Genomic DNA, 17,592 nt, shown 5'->3' on the forward strand with positions numbered 1-17,592 from the left:
TATATGTATACTATATACGTATATATAGCTGTATATAGTCAATGATAGAAAGAACAGGTTGTAGAGTCTGTGCTTACCTCAAACTGATTTATTTATGTCAGCTCTTAATCATTCTAATGTTATCCACATGGAAGATACGACTCTAAATGAAAGCACTGGAGCTGAGATATTTTTTTTTCTGCATGACAACTGCTTTTTTAAGACATCAAAGTTGATCTCAATTCTGATGGACAGCGTAATGGCAGCCATGGATACCCCGTTGTGTCAGAGACCTTTTCTTCTTGTGAAATTCATTTCCCTCACTGCACAGAGCTAACATCTCATGTGCCAGGGAGACATGATGTATTGGCACACCCTTGGGACATGGTTTTCTTTCAATAGCACAAACGTTCTATTAAAGGCTTTAGCATATGTTACATGTGTACAGTTTCTGCAAGTGACATACTTATCGGTTACCACTTACTCACTGACAAGCGAACAGTCATGCAGGGCTTTAACACAAGACAAAGTAGCATATAATATCTATGTAGAGTACTGCATCTTGCTCTATGGACACCTTTCACTCTCCGAGTATCCTCTGGCTGTACCAAAATGAGAGGTATCAGTTATATATCCTTCTGTTAAGTTGAGTCAGGCTACTGACTTGTGGGCTTTTCACCTCCAGATCTTTAAAGAACCGTATCCTCACATCTTTGGTAGACACCTGGACCCTACAGGATCAACCCTTAGGCATGTTGACACTTTTGGGCAGCTGGACTTAACTGATCAGCCTTGGAGACTGGCACTAACAGCTGAAATATACAAGGCTAAAAACCCTGTACAAGATTGAAGAATTCCCCTTCTAACTGTGAGGAATAGCTGCCTGCCTAACCACGTGTGAGCCCAGCGTGTTGTGTTGTGGGGGGAGGCAGGAAGGGTGCCTACAGGGTGGATGGGAGGGAGTCTATGGGACGCAGCCCTGGAGAGGGTGGCCAAGGGCCGCTTCCCTCTGGAAGCTTTTGGCGGCTGAGACCACAGGTGCTTGGGCTGCACAAGCAGCAACATGCGAGGGTGCAGCCTGGAGAGCTTCGTTTTCAGCTGACTAACCTCTTTCCTTGGCAAGAAGCAACATTTCCTTGTATTTTTGAAAAGACAGAGTACATGAGAGAGAGAGCTATTTTCCTCCTCAGCATCTATTGTGAAGCCTGGGAGAAGGCCCCAAAACCTGTATGCATGTGTACTCGTCTGTTAGGACAAGAGCATTTTCACTTGTGGTGGAAACGAGGAGCTTTGTGCTTTCGACCAGACATTTAAGCCGTGGGGTTTCACCACGTTTTTGCTGCTTTTCTGGAGGAGATGCGTAGCAAGAATGCCCACTCTGCTCCTTCCTCCCTGCTCCTCCCAGCTCATCTTTGGTCTCAGGGAAACACTTAGAGAAGCAGTCCCAGCAGCCACCCCGCTGTCTTTGCCTATCTAGGGTCATCAGTAACAGCTTTTGTTTAAAACTTCAGGATTTATGATCCTTTTTTTCATAATGTAATCCGTGTCCTCCCAGATCCTCAGTCCTCCCAAGTCTTTTCACCTAGTGTGGGAAGGATTTTACTGGTTTTCCGGTCTCTCTTAACCAAATGCATAGAACAAATTTAACGCTGCTTCTCAGACAGTTAAATTGGATTTGTCCAGATGGACACTCAGGCCTCCTTTATAGGTGGGATTAATTTTATTAAAATATAATCCTCCCATGCTCACATTATCCCCTTCAGACATTCTCTTTTAATCTTTTGCAAAGTAGCATTCAAAAAGTTTCTGGCATTCATTACGAATTATATTAAAATGCAGACACACCTTTTTTAGGCTGCAACTGCTGAGAAAAAGCAAAACTGGGATTTCCTTTTCCTGAGGGCCCTCTCTGAGCCAATTAGATATGAACAAGTAAGATGCAGTTGCACCAGTCCCATCAACATGACAGCCACAGGGGCACGAAGTAGCTCTGTAACCACTCAACTGCTTTCCTTCTGGGACAGAGATGCAGTTTATTTTGTGACTCCCAATCCTGGAAATCAACACATGTTGCTCCGTTGCCCTGCTTTGAAGGAAGGTCTACAGAGGTTTCTGTGATTTTCCATTTCAGCCCTATGCAGCACAAGGCCTATGCACCACTTAAATCCTCATCAAAATAGGGCTTAGGTAATACCCTTGGCAGAAGGGCAAGTTCCACCCACATTCCTCTGTGCTCATCTGGGCTGGAGAACCAGAACTGAAAAGCTGCGTGTGTGTCTAGCTTTTTTACCGCTTGCAACTAAATACTTACTGTGCACCTATTTCAGATTTGTTTCTGGCTGTGCTTTCTGTAATAATAGAAACTGCCCAAGTCGAAGCAGTTTATTTACAATCCCAAGATCAAGTAGCAAGAATAAAAACGAGAAATCTTTGCCATTCATTAATCTTGAACTTGGAATGAGCAAAGGGAGACTTCTCAATTACATTATTCGCCCCAAAAGGGAATCTCAAGTTTCCAAAACCCTGTCAGTCAGTTATGAAACATACGCATGTTGCAAAAAAGCAAATATATCTCCCTTGACCGGTCCCCTGATTTCTGGCAAAGCCCTACAATGTACATGCTTTACTGATAATGGTAGCATGTTAAAGTCCACCTATAAGTGAGTAATAAAGGAGAATTATATATATATATGTAGTAAAATAAAAGGCAAAGGTCTGCTGAAAAGCCAAGTAAAGAAAAACACAAGAGCAAACAGAAAAGCAGCATGTTTGGAATTATTAATTTTTAACTAAAACACAAAACCTCAGCAATAACATTATACATTTCAAAATATAATAATCCTTGAAGAAAATAAGGTCCTTGATCTTTTTTTTGTAAAAATCATACTGCCTAATATTGCAGGATCTCTGATATTGATACACCTAAATGATTTGTGGGAAACAGAAGCACACTTTTAGTACATTTTGTTACAGCCCACCCATACCTAGCTAAAAAAGGTAGTCACAAGTACCTAGGAGATCTGAGGAAGAGCAGGGAAAAGACACTGGAAAGAGGAAATGATAAAAAAAGAGAGGGTGCAGCAGTCTGAACAGAGACAGAAGGGTCCATGGCATTATCATTGATTAAGTGGAATTATCAATGCAGTTAAATCATAGTAAGTTCTCACGTAGTTTTAATAAAATTACTTTATGCTCTGTAGCGGATGCTGAAGAGATCATTTCTGACACTGGAAAGCTCTTCAGTTAGCTCACTTTCCTAAATCCATCTTTTTGAAGCAAGTGTAAGGGTCTACTCCTATCTACCAGTATTTGCTTACCTAAGTTTTCAGCTATTCTATGTGAACTCAAGACTCAAGCCTCAACATGCTATAAGCAACACGTTAGCAGTTTTGGTCTTGGACAGGGCTGTGCTAATGTTGGAAGTTAACCTCTGCTCCATCTTACTCTCATAGAATCATAGAATCATAGAACAGTTAGGGTTGGAAAGGACCTTAAGATCATCAAGTTCCAACCCAGCTGACACGGGCAGGGACACCTCACACTAAACCATGCCACCCAAAGGCTCTGTCCAACCTGGCCTTGAACACCAACAGGGATGGAGCATTCACAACTTCCCTGGGCAAATCATTCCAGTGCCTCACCACCCTCTCAGTAAAGAATTTCCTCCTTATATCCAATCTAAACTTCCCCTCTTTAAATTTTAATCCATTACCCCTTGTCCTGTCACTACAGGCCCTAATGAAGAGTCCATTAGCCCAGCATCCCTATAGTCCCCCTTCAGATACTGGAAGGTTGCTACGAGGTCTCCATTCAGCCTTCTCTTCTCCAGGCTGAACAGCCCCAACTTTCTCAGCCTGTCTCCATACGGGAGGTGCTCCAGTCCCCTGATCATCCTCGTGGCCCTCCTCTGGACTTGTTCCAACAGTTCCATGTCCTTTTTATGTTGAGGACACCAGAACTGCACACAATACTGCAAGTGAGGTCTCATGAGAGCAGAGCAGAGGAGCAGGATCACCTCCTTCGACCTGCTGATCACGCTCCTTTTGATGCAGCCCAGGATAGGGTTGGCTTTCTGGGCTGCCATAGCCCATACTGCTCATGGTAAATGTGTTTGTAAAACAAGAGCATCAATCTCTATGACACTGTTCTTGATTGAAGCATAAATCCAGTCCTTGTCTCTAGTATCAGTTGTGGGTCTGAAGAAAACTGTCCAGCCACCTGCTCATCTTTCTTCACCAAGAAGATCATCCAGACCTAAACTACTACTGCATTGGACCAGCCAATCTAGATTTCACTTGCATTATGCAACACAGTTGCAGCCATGCAGCTATTCAGCCTCATTCAGATGAGGACCACAGTAATCTGGCTGGTGCATTACATGATATTAACTTTGCAGGATGGCACTGAATTTCCTTAGCATGTCCATCTCCTGGCATCTTTAGCCACCAGTATCTTGGACTGCCACAGCTACAGTCTGACTAGAATCTCAGCTAATCATTTAAAATCAGTGCTAGAATTTCCCAAGTCTTTTGCTTTATCACTTCACATTCTAGAATTAATAGCAAATCTGTAATACAGCAGAAAGGATATTCTAGCTGCCTTTAGAATGTCCTCCCTGCTAGTTTGGTTATATTTACTTTGTTACACCGAATTCCCTGTGTACTGTTATCATTAAACCACATTGCCACCATGCGAGTGCAGCTGCATACCTTTGTATGGCACTATATTGTCACAGTCATAACTCTGAGCCACTGGTTTAGCAATTGAAGGGTAAGTATCTCTGGATCTGATTGTATAACAAAGCTCTTGCAGGTAGGCCCTGTCAAATCTTGCTGTAGAGTTTGAAAAGTTACATTTTTTATTTGTCTACTCCCATGTCTCTCTTGGAAGCTTGTACAACTGTGCGAGCAGAAGCAGAATTGGACAGGGGAGAGCCTCTGCGTTTTGGAATTCTGGCACAAATTTAAGTTGGTGTTTCTTTGTGTACTCATGTGCTGCCTTGCTGCGATGAATTGAGCATGCTAAAGAAATTTCTTATAATGCCTGCTACTCCCATTCATCAAAGGGTCCAAAGAGGCTGCCTTTTGTTCCAGCAACCTTTACTGCTAAAATTCTGTTTCATCCTGATAGCAAAAATTTACTTTACCTTACTGTTTCTTGCAAAGATTTACCAGTTTTCTTTATGTCGCTTGCTTGTATTTGGAACTTATGTTCGTTATATGGAAAATACTTTTCCATTGTGATATATATATTATATATACACATTTTTTACAATTTTAAGATATATGCGTGTATATGTAAGTATATATATGTCTGAGTATCATTCCTACAAAACATAAATCTAATAATCTGATAACTTTAAAGAAATTTCTCACTTACGTTACTTTACACTCCCAGTGCAAAATGGCTACCTCCCATAACCCCCCTGCAATGCTTTCCATTTGTCGTACACAGTTCCCTACACATAGCACTTTCATGAGTACTGAATCACCAGATTGGCAAGGAGATGAACACTCCATGGTGAGCTCTAAGCTGTGCGCATGCAGGCTGTCAAAAATGACTGACTTTGCAGAAGTTCTAGAGTTACTGGAAGAAGAAGGGAAGGAAGAAAATAAGGATGGATAGATGGTGTAATTGCATATGGTTAGAAAACCTGAGAAAACAAGGCTAAAAACAAAGCTAGGGGAATGAAAGATAAACTACTCTAGGAGAGATGTAGTAGAGATGTAAGAGAATCTACTTAAAATACAAACAGCCAACAACTAGAGACATCAAGGCAAATGGTAAGATGTTTAACATTATCATAAATGGAGAACTTTTATTGCAGGCTAATCTGCTGGTGCTTAACTTTATCTATTAAGAGGATAAGGGATGGACAAATAAGGCTTTAGAAATAAAAATTGCATTTTCACATCTCTGCTGGTGAGGAAATGGGTGGTATTTGTGGTCTGCTGTTATGTTTTTAAAGGTGATCAACTCATGATATTTAAGGTAGCGGTTTCTAGCAATCCTGTTGATCAGAATAACTAAAAGAAGTTGGAAAACAGCAAATTCCCAGAAGCAATGTTATTCATGCTGCTAATTTGAAGGAAATTAGAGAAAAAGGCAAATTAAATAATTAGATTTAATTACTAAATCTTATCAAAACCAGTGAAACAAAAAAAGAACTTTAACATTTCAAAGTATATATTTTTCCTATTTGTAATGACTTCCTCAACCAGCTTTAGATATTGTTATAACTGGTGGTAACCAAAGATGAACTGCATCTGCAGGAACAGAATGGTCCCAGACTATCTATAGGTGTCTGTTTGCACCTAAGCCTGTGCTTCCCAGTGAAGGATGATGATGCCAGGCCAATCCTATGGGCTGGAAGAGTACTCTGGAGACATATTCCAAGAAAAGATCATTGACTTTTCTCTATCCTCTCCTCTCTCCTTCCCTCCCCTCCTCTTCCTCCTCTGTTCTCTTCTCGTCTCCTCTCCTCTTTTTAATTTCCCAAAACCGCCACGTGAGACGTATAACATTTACATTAGACCTCATAGCAACCTTCCAGTATCTGAAGGGGGCCTACAAGGATGAAAGTCCTACAATGGACTCTTCATTAGGGACTGTAGTGATAAGACAAGGGGTAATGGGTTCAAACTTAAAGAGGGGAAGTTTAAATTGGATATAAGGAGGAAGTTCTTTACTGTGAGGGTGGTGAGGCACTGGAATGGGTTGCCCAGGGAAGCTGTGAATGCTTCATCCCTGGCGGTGTTCAAGGCCAGGTTGGATGAGGCCTTGGGTGTCATGGTTTAGTGTGGGGTATCCCTGCCCATGGCAGGGGGGCTGGAACTAGATGATCTTAAGGTCCTTTCCAACCCTAACTATTCTATGATTCTACCCTAAGTCAATGGGAGGTAGCCAAAGTCTGTGGTTTTAGCTCCAGTATGTTTGTGGCGGATGGCTGGCTTTTTCTCTTCATCCTTCCCTGTGCCTTCAGTTGTACTAAGTTTGAGGATGCACCACAGTGACTGAACCAGCATCCAGCATCCAGGAAAAGAGATATACTTCCTGTGGGAGCAGAGTCTGACTGGCTAGAGGCAGCTAAAGGGCTCAGCTGTTAACAACTGTGAGACAGAAATATGACTTTCTCAGAGCTTTTCTATTGAGTTGGAGTACCAGGCAGGAATACTGATGAGACGCATCAGGAAAAACTTGAGTTTTCAGTGGGCTGAACTAAAAGAGTAGGGGAATGAAAGGATATTTTGCTGGAAGCTGAGGCGCAGAATTTGAAGAAAAGGTTTGCACTGAGGAGTCTGTTTTACTGGAGGCTGAGGCACAATTTGTTTTTAAGAACAGGGAGTGGGTAGCATAGTTTATTAGGTTGCCAAAGACAGTGGCAGAAGACAGTCCTGATCTAAAAAGATTTGAGAGCTACTGTTTTGGACAGTCATATTAAATATTTTGGGTTTACTTACTTTGGGGAAGTGACACTGATCTACTGTAAACAGTATCTCATTTTGCAAGTAAAGAAACAGGTTCCGGGAAAGACACAAGGTGGTTTGGCTGATTCGTTCTTGAGATGAAACTCTCACTGGAGACAAGAAAAGAGGAAGAGTTCCTGAGTCAAGCAACTAGCCTACAATAAGAATGACTTTGATTCAGTTCTTCAGCCTTCATTTCCCAGTTTCAGCCTTTTGCCCTGTTTGCCACAGCCTGTGGGTGAGCTAAAGTGTTTGATTTCTCTAGGTCTTCATTCCTAATTCAACTTAATAAGGCTATTGTGAAAATAACTTCTTTATTCATGTTGCAGGGTGCTGAGAAAAAATAATAAAACATGCAATGTAAATTCCAAGGGAAAAGTTGACTGATAGACATGAAACCACATAACCACTAAACATCTTCAATTATAACTGGCTGGTACTGAACATACACTAGCTCAGAAAAATAAGTTTATAAAAAAATAATGCTGTAGTGTCACCAGAATTGTTAAATTTAATTACTATTTCATCGTGATGTGACTTGGAAGATCTCCATCAGATAATCTAATTGAGAGATTATTTCAGTGCTATCAGATTAAGATTGTAGTTGAAGTGTCTCTCATGTTAAGATTTTTTTGCTTGGATTCCTTCTGTAACATAAAGAAATGGGCTTCTGTCTTGAAGATATTAAATCCTTTCCTGTCCTTCAGTATATTTTCACAGCATTTAAAAATAATCCCCAAAACCCAAAGATTACCTGCAAAATCTTTAATATATTATTGTGAAATATAAAAGGCTATAAAAATAGGAATATAAAAATAATGCCTGTGTCCTGGAATTATCAAACAATTCAAATGAGCTAAACAATTTGTTCCTTGAGCATTGTATCTCTTCTGTATTCCATCTCTTGTTTAAAGATTAGCAAATACCTCTTTTTCAGTTCATTAGCTTTTCATTTTCAAGGGGGATAAATTTAGGCAAAGTACTTGTCCTTCTAGTTCATGTGCTAGAAAATCCTCAATATCTGTGTACATTAGGAAGCTTCACTGCTTACATCAAGTTGGTTTAAGACCAATTTAATTGAGTGAAAACTACTACAGGGGTACTTTATTTCAGTCAGGTATATCCCAGTTTTAAGTGGTTTAAAATAAAGTGAAACAACAGGAGCTTAAAGCTGTATTTACACAAATGTTATATTACCTTAATTTAAATTGGAGTCACTTGTCATGTTCTCCCTAAAACATTGCTTTTTTTCTCAAGGTAAGCCTGACTATATTAAGTAATAGAACTGTTCAATTTAATGAATTGCCACCCTTCAACTGGAGGTTACTGCCTGTTTAGTTGAAATGTAATAACTGGAGTGAATGCCTTACCACAAACATGAAACAGAAAAGACTAAATGAAATCACATGTTTGATGGGAACATGACTTCTACCTGAAGCCTTTCCCCTAGTCCTGCTATATAAGAGCAAGGCAACATGAAGAAATTGATTTTTAATTTAAAGCTATTGATAGATCATGGCCAATTACTAGTAACAGGCTATTCCATAAGGAGAGGAACCAGTGGAATCTGCTTTCTTATGCAGTTGCATCCTATGTGCCTTTTAAGAAATAAGGACAAAAATCCCAGCTCCCTTATATGACTCTCTCACAGTATCCATAGCTTTCTCCTATACCTCTCAATAAGATAAGAGGAAACAGCACAGGCAGTGGCTGAGTTGTAGCTTCATGCGTGCAGATAGGTTAGATGTGATGTACACAACAGCTGCAGAGTTGGGACAAGCAGGATAGGTAGCAGTTGGGATCACACTGTAGCATTTCCCTGAAGGGGCAGTAAGTAGAGAATAGGAGTGCCAGTTTGATTCTCTCTGCTCATTTGACAATTTTCAGGAGATTTCAGTAACTTAATAACTACAAATGCTCTTAGTGACTGTCTAATCTGATAGAGAAAATAACTGTGAAATGAAAGACACCTCAGCTATATAAGCTTTACTTCCTTAGGCAAAGGAATACTCAGCACCAGTTTCACATTCATGTTTAGGTATTTCAAACACTTTGGTATATATGGCTATCCTGAAGTTTTTGCAGGTAGGCACATTGAGGAATGGACACATTATGCTTCTTGCCAAACACTGCTCACTTAGCTAAGGCAGGCCTGTGAGGAGAAAATGTCACTTCCAGCCTCGTACCCTAACCACTGGATACTGTTGTTCTTTGGCATTCACTTCCATGGAGAAATCAATGAGCTCACTTTCACTGAGGAGATGGAAAGGCTGGTCACAGCAGCTTGTTTGTATTTTCATTCTAGTTAGCAACTTAACATGACGAATGGGTTTCCAATTTCCAGTTGTCTTAGCTGCAGCAACAATGGAAGCACTGACCCAAGAATAAAATGTCAAGAAAATGCCCAGTAACAGAACAAGGCCCTTCTGGGAGACCAAACTTTACATCAATATTTGAATTTATCAGAAGCTGAAAACCTGCTTTTATCAGACGTTTAAAAACATATCTGTTCTCGGTTTGCAAATATTTGAAATGGACTTATTTTGCATTTTGCAGTTTTCTAAGCATTTTTAATCAAAAATCATGGAAAGACTTACCGAAAGCTTTCAAGTCTTGTAAACTTTAATGAACTATTATGTTTCCAGAATGGATTGGGAATTAAATTAAAGATGCCATGGTGAGAAAGTGATTTGCTTTGCCAGCATTGATAAGAGGAGCTTGAAAAGGCAGTGTTTTACAAATCTTTTCATTATTCCATTAGAGGCTTTAATGAGCATCTTGATGTAATAGGAGACACACAAGAACTTTCCTACTGTTGTCATTAATCCAGTCAGAACTGTCACACTAATACTACTCCACATCTTTGCTGCTTTCGATGCCATTGATTAGGGAGGAGGTTTTGCAGACCTGGCTGTGACCATCTTCACCAGGATGAACAGTTATACTTTAAGATAGCTTTGATCATTCCTTCAGTTACTCCTTTTACTCATGACCTTTCACCATTCCTATTCAAGAGCACTTCAGCAAGACTTCTGGGAAAGAATGTGCAATGTCCTGAGCTACAATGGCAGCAATATGCTGACAGCACCCATCTCTGCGACTCAAGGCTGGCTTGTTCCCAGCTGTTCTACTATGTGTAGGAAACTGAAAGCCTGCTGAATGAAAGGCAGATGGTATGATGGACAACCTATGATCCCTATCGCAAGTTACACAATGTAGACTAGTAGATCTTTTCAGTACATGACAAAAAAAAACAAATTGTGCTTTCACTATCGCCAAATTAATTCTTGGTTTTCATGCTTGCAGACCATTGGAACTGAAAATGGTTTGCTATTCCTATCTAAAATATTGGAAAAAGTTATGCTGTGAGTCTGATTTTACACCCTCATTCTTCATTTTTGCAGAGCATTATCAGCTCAAGGTAAAAAGGCTCCAATAAGTACAGTGAAGAATATACAAGCATTTATTTTCATAAATTAACATTAGGTTAGAAATACATACAAAAAATAGCAAAGGAAAATAGAAATTATTTTTAAAAACAAAGTCAAAATGAATTAACTGAAACTAAACCCACTCAAGTTTATTATTCAGTAAACTAAAGAAAAAAAAATATAGTTTCTGAAATAAACCAAACCCAGAATCACTGTCCATGAAATGAGCAGAATTGTAGGATAAGACACTAGTTATTTTGAATAATGTGGTTTAAATGTATTCCTTTATACATAAAGTAGCTTATCTTCTACTCCAAATATTAGCCTTGGTGAGGTGAGGAACCCTTAGCATCAAATCCACTGTCTTATATTCATTGCCTGAAAAAGTACAGCTGCATCTTTAATCTATACACTCTCAGGATGAGCCCAAGACTTTGCTTTTATTACCTGAAAAAAAAAGCTCATTACCTTATATTTCCTCTGTGAGAATTTCTAGAAGCTCCATTCTCCCAGTCTGCACATTTTGAGAATAAATAAAGTGCTGGGTGATTAGACCTCATACTTGACAATACACTTGAGTAGGCTGAGGTGGTTTTAATAGCGAGTTTGGAGGGAATACATTTCTACTCTCCCACCGAAAACTGCCTAATGAAATGTCTGTTGCCTTTTCTTCAATCATCAGTGTCAAAGTTGCATACAACCTCAATCTTCAACACACCACAAGTGGGGTGCATTAGTACAGACACATGCTTGCAGTGAGACAAGGCTGTTCCTAACAGGCTTGGTTCATGCCATAATGGGAAGTACAAGCTGCTCTGTGGCCTTGGGGGCAGACTGTATTTCTCATCGGCATGGAGAGCTTACATCATTTTTCAGAGTTGCAGAGGCTGTGACAGCATTTGTTTACCTAACTGATTCCTGTGCCAGGTACAGTGCAGCATGTGGGAACCAGGAGATGGATGGGATAGTTTTCTTTCACACTTTTTACTCAGGGGCCGGTGCTGGTTGTCTCTGGTTTCCGGATGGGGTGTGCCTTCAACTGCTGTTTCTGTGGTTGCCAGGAGGGACTGAAAAGATAAATGAAACGGCAGAGCATTCCAAGCCCTCATTCAGCCTACGGTTGCTAGGTGGCTTTGGTTCCCAGATTGGGTGTCTCTGTTTCTGTGGCTCCCAGAAGGGACAATGAAGATGGATGACATGGCAAAGTGCTTTATAGCTTTCATTCAGGCTCCAGTGTCTTCCCTATTCTGGTGCAAGATTCCCCAATATCTGAGAAAAAGGAGGAAAGTGCCTAGTGTGTCAAACTCCTGTGTATTAAAGAAGTTATGAGGGCAAGATTTCTTGTAAATGTTGGGTTGGTTTTTTTTCCATATGCAGAGGCATGCTTGCACATCATCGGCCTCCAAGAGCAGGTCCCAAAATATTGTTATTCAGGTGAAGGGTTTAAATATCTGTTGTCACTGCCTTTCTGGACTAAAGAAGGGAATTATCTTAGGATGATTTAGAGGTGAATAAGCAGACAGGGAGGGAGATAGAGAGATCTGTTGCTGTGGGAAGACGTCACCACGGTAACTGATTCATGGACATAGAATCATAGAATCATAGAATAGTTAGGGTTGGAAAGGACCTTAAGATCACCTAGTTCCAACCGCCCTGCCATGGGCAGGGACACCCCACACTAAACCATGTCACCCAAGGCTCTGTCCAACCTGGCTTTGAACACCGCCAAGGAGCATCCATTGCCCTCCCTGGGCAACCCATTCCAGTGCCTCACCACCCTAACAGTAAAGAATTTCTTCCTTATATCCATTCTAAACTTCCCCTGTTTAAGTTTGAACCCTTGTCCTGTCACTACAGTCCCTGATGAATAGTCCATTCCCAGCATCCTTGTAGGCCCCCTTCAGATACTGGAAGGCTGCTATGAGGTCTCCACGCAGCCTTCTCTTCAGATTTTGTTTCTGGAGTTGTAATGTTGTTCTGGAACCAGAAATTCCCCATCTCTTTATTTACATCCCTAAATATCTATTACTAAATCCCAAAATAGGCAGGCAGTTTGAAGTGCTGCCTTTAGTGAAGAAAGCCAAACCAAAGTTCTGAAAAGGCAGTTTTTTATATATATATAAAATTAATTAAATTTAAAAACAAACAAAACAAAACCAACCCCCCCAAACCAATATGCTCATTCCACCCTCTTTTCCCAAAGAACTGTCATGACCTGTCCCGAATTTCCCCTTCTTCCACAGATGAAAGGGATGAACTTTCACTGTCCGAGTTCTCCGCAGGTTCACTGGCATCTTGGCCAAGAATCACCATGTCATTCTTCAATGTTTTCAAGACCACAAAAAATGTCGGATACTTTATTATTACTTTGCCTTTCAAATTGTCTAGAAGGCTTCTTCTGGCATCTAGTTCATAGTACCTGACAGAGTTTTGTTTCCTGTTTTCTATTTTCATTAAAATTTGTACATCTGACTGAGGAGACACTGTATAGATTTTAATCTTTGACAAACTACAGGATCTGACTCCACTGGATCAATGTACGGCTTAAGGATATCAGCAAGTGTTTTATCATCAGGCACCCCTTTTAAAGTGTATTCAGCATGAGAGTGAGGAAATATGAGCTTCAAGTGCCAGTAGAACTTTTTCTCCATGTAGTTGAAGGTGGTTGAACTTTCTCTTCTCTTTGTAAATCCAACAGGCAGTGTTCTTAGGTCAATGTCACACTTTCGAGCTTTGTTTCTCAAGCCATATAAAAGTTTTTTTGCTGTTGGATTATGCACAGTAAGATGTCAAGCAGCAGCATCAGCCGCTCTTCCTACATATTCCAAGGATCGATAATCACTCAAAAGATTCAAGTCGGTAAATTCATTTACGGAGACAAATGCTGTTTTATCCCTGACTCCATTACAGCTCAATGCAGCTTATGCTTCTTCACACACAACAAACTGCACGAGTATTTCATGCACCGTGGACACCTGTACTACATGTTGACTACATGTTATTACCTTGACGACATGTTGGGATGTTACATCCCAACCTTCTCAGCAACAGCAGAGAACTCAGCTTTCCAAAGGCACCTAACTATAGGTGAAGCAGGTTTTGCAGCCATGGCTTCAGTCTTTTCAAACAACTATTTTGTTTGTGCCTAAAGCCAGCTGCAGGGAAGACAAAGAAGCAAGACTTCAAGTCTCTCCACGTTCTCTTTTCCCATTCCAGGTGTAAGACACCCAAGGGCACTAGGAAACTTTAGAGCGTGGCTGTGAAGCTTCCTTGTGTTGTGGACCTTCAAAGTAATCAGTAGAGAACAGCTAATGGCTAAGAATTAGACTATTGCCTCTTACAAGGAGAAAAGTGTTTCTTCATGTGTGTTGTATGTATGTTTGTACATAGACTTACACACATTCATACACTGTGGAATGAATACTGGTTTGTTTTATCCCAGTTTTATTCTTCTTTTATACTCATAAAAAATGGTCACTTCTAATCGCCTGTTTTAACTAAAGACACAGTGGGCAGAAGTCTGAGGACCAGATATTCTTCTTTAATTCACAGTTAGGTAGTTTCAGGTGATAGTATGAGGGGACTTGACTTTTCTTCAGCCACAGCAATATCTTAAGCATCCTCTGCTTGTTCCCACTACCTTGCACTACCTTGCACTATATGCTCACTTGTGGTGGGGTACATGATGCCACCTGGCAAAAAAAAACATTGGAGAAGAAGGAATGCTATTTTCAACTGGAATAAATTTCAAATCTAGATCACCTTGCAGCTTCAGAAACAGTTATAAAAGCATAACTTAGAAGGCAACTGGGGCTGCTCAAGATGGCTCCTGTGGCCCAAAGAAACACAATGTGCATCAGCTATAGCCTTTTCTGTGCTGAACTAAGTAAGGATACTCACATTGTGTGACTTTAGCATCTTAGTTGACAAGCGTTTGTATGTCAGTGATGCTTCGAAAAGAAGATGAGTGAATGGCCGGGAGGGGCATTTCCCCATTTTGGCCAGTGGTAGTCACTGCTTTGGTAAAAGATGCACTGTGAAACTCAGCTTTCAATGTAGAAGAGTGAGTAAAGAGATTTTTTCTGTCAGGGCAGGGATTATCTTTATAATGTGTGTGTAAAATACTGGCACAGGAAGGGTGGAGTCTTCCTCTGATAGCAATGGCAAGAAGAATAGAACACCTCAGGAAATCTCACACTCGGCAAGAGGAGCTTAATCTCATTAAAGGGACAGAGGTTGATACACTGTATAAACTGATTAACATTTACACACAGAACACTACTACTTTTGAGCGATTTTGAAAAAGGATGCCTATTTATAGTGCAAAGAAGCTGAAAAAAACACCAAATACCTTCTATTAAAAAAACCCCACCAAACCCACAAACCCAACAATAACAGGTGTAATAAAAACCTTCTTTACATTACTACGGAAGAGTTATCTAGTAATTCAAAAGACAGAGCTCCCTGTTTGCTTTTGCACACTGACTTTTTTCTTTCTATACATTTCTCATAGATGGAGTGGTTTAATAGAGTATAAAACAAAAAGATAAACAGTCAAAAGACTTCAGACATGCTTAATTGAAAATTTAATGCTTATGAAAGGCACTGGATTAGCAACATCAGAAATTGAATTATTCAGAACAAGAACTTTCTGTGCAGTACTGATGACATCTTTTCATCTGATCCCATGAACAGGCCTCCAGAAGGAACAGAAAATGTCCAGATGAGAAATACTGTTTTATCTTTCCCTGATACAATAGCAGCTGCTATTTTTTGTATACTTGTGGCTGAAGAGAAGGAGCTGGTGCTGGTAACATCTGCTTACTAGGATCTGAATTGAAACTCCTAGATTATTTCATATGAGGATATAGAACATCATCAGATCAACTGGAGTTCCTAAGGGCTCCCGTTACTGCCTTATGGTGGGTTTCAGTTGCTGATCTATAATGTAAGTACGTAGCTCCCATTTTCAGCTTTCTTAGCAGTTTATAGACTACTTTTTTGCCAAATTAACATTTGTTCCTGATATACGAAACTACCCAGAGTTGGGATACCCTTCTAATTTCAGAGATGAAATCAGCTATTTTCTCACACACATACATAATCATATAGTCAACCTGACAGTTTTTACAGATATCTTCAAAGACTTTTCAATGGGCAGCACTGGCTCTTCTTAGGCTAGCTGTGCACTTCAAAAGGGGGGAGTTAGGGCATGGTCAGACAAGCTCTAGCAAAACTAGCTTTTGCTTTTGCAGTTTAAGAAATTACTGCCCCCAGCTCTCTGCTCAGCGTCTCTCCTCGAAGTTACTAACTCTGCATGGGGTTTTGTAGGAAATTGGCTGAGGCATGCAAATCCATTCCCTTTTGCTGACTTTGTTATATGCACACTAATCACCAGGAGAGGCCTAGTGCAGCTTCAATCAAAGCTGCCATTTCTGTTGTGAACAGGGAGAAATGTGAAGCTTGGCCACTGCAGGGCTTGTGGAGAAAGCCAAATCAATTAGGACACAACAGGTACCAGGGAAACCTTTGTCAGCATGAGCAAAAGGCATGTCTACATTGGCTCCCGTATGTCCACCTCTTTTGCCATAAAGACCTATAGACTGTATTTATTTTTTCTACCGGATTATCTGTTCTTACCTTTCAGCAGTTTCTGCCAAGTGGGGGTCCTTGTTGCTCTCACCCGCATCCCTTCTAACCTTGGGTGGTACATGCAACTAACCTCTGACAGTGTCCTACTTTGAGAAAACCCAATGGCCAGAGCGGATATCACCTTTATGATTGCCGTTTGAGATCCTCAACAAAACATCGAAGCAAGAAGGATCTCTAAAAAATTCCCACACTGAGGGCATATAAATGTGACAAACTCAGAGTTTATTTCCTACTTTATGGGCAGGGATAATTTGCACATAAATGACTGGGCTTTTGTTTTTAATGAATTTGAAGCATAGCACATGATCTAGGCCAGGTAGACAAGAAAAATAGTCTGTTAGGAGTGAAATCTGTCACTCAGCCTACTGAAGCACACTAATGATTCAGGTAGGTAATTAAATTGTTTATCTTAATCTGGAAAGGCTTGTGAGGCTTTGAGAATTTCCTTCTATTTTATAGTCAACATATAAAATTTTCTCCAATGGGAGTGAAGTTTATGAGGGGAAAAATATTTCCTCTGTGTAAGGATATTTGTGAGAGGAATTTCAATTGAGGGCACTTCATTAGCAACGGGATCTCTAAGCATTCCTTTCTGTTGTGCTTTAACATGTATGAAGGTAATTTTAAATAAAAATAACTGAAAATATTAATAGATATATATGATTGATTTGCTGAAATATGTAAGTAAAACCTCAAACATACTTAAGGCTCATGATTCAAGCTTGCTTGCTTTCAAATGTTCCACAGAGTCAAGTTAACTACTGTGGTTTGCTCTCAGTGCCTGGCATCAGGCATGTTGCTCAGTAGATCCAAATATGACTTCTCAAATTGTTATTTAATCCATAAGGAAAGGAGTGATTGTCACATCTTGATATAGTTAGTATTGGGAGATTGATAAAAGTTCACTCTGCACCTCTTAGAAATAATACAATGTTATTGACTCAAGTAAGTCTCATGCAGGCTGTGCTAATGCTGCTGTAAATTAGAATTACAACCTATATGGTGACAGGTCCATGGTGCAATTGTCTCTCTAGTCTTGGGTTATGTTTATTAAGCTGTCTTTC

At 40.2% G+C, this 17,592-nt stretch overlaps 1 pseudogene across 1 annotated transcript; it reads right to left on the minus strand.

Annotated features, from left to right (window-relative positions):
* Positions 1-13,084: 13,084 nt before the first annotated feature.
* Positions 13,085-16,565, minus strand: LOC308216970 (box C/D snoRNA protein 1 pseudogene; annotated as a pseudogene). Its single transcript has 3 exons — positions 16,517-16,565; positions 14,517-14,568; positions 13,085-13,851 (listed from the first exon to the last, which is right to left on the minus strand). The product of its transcript is annotated as a box C/D snoRNA protein 1 pseudogene (transcript).
* Between the last annotated feature and the right edge of the window lie 1,027 nt (positions 16,566-17,592).

Source organism: Psittacula echo (genome assembly GCF_963264785.1).
Source record: "Psittacula echo genome assembly, chromosome: 2".
NCBI classification, from domain to species: domain Eukaryota; kingdom Metazoa; phylum Chordata; class Aves; order Psittaciformes; family Psittacidae; genus Psittacula; species Psittacula echo.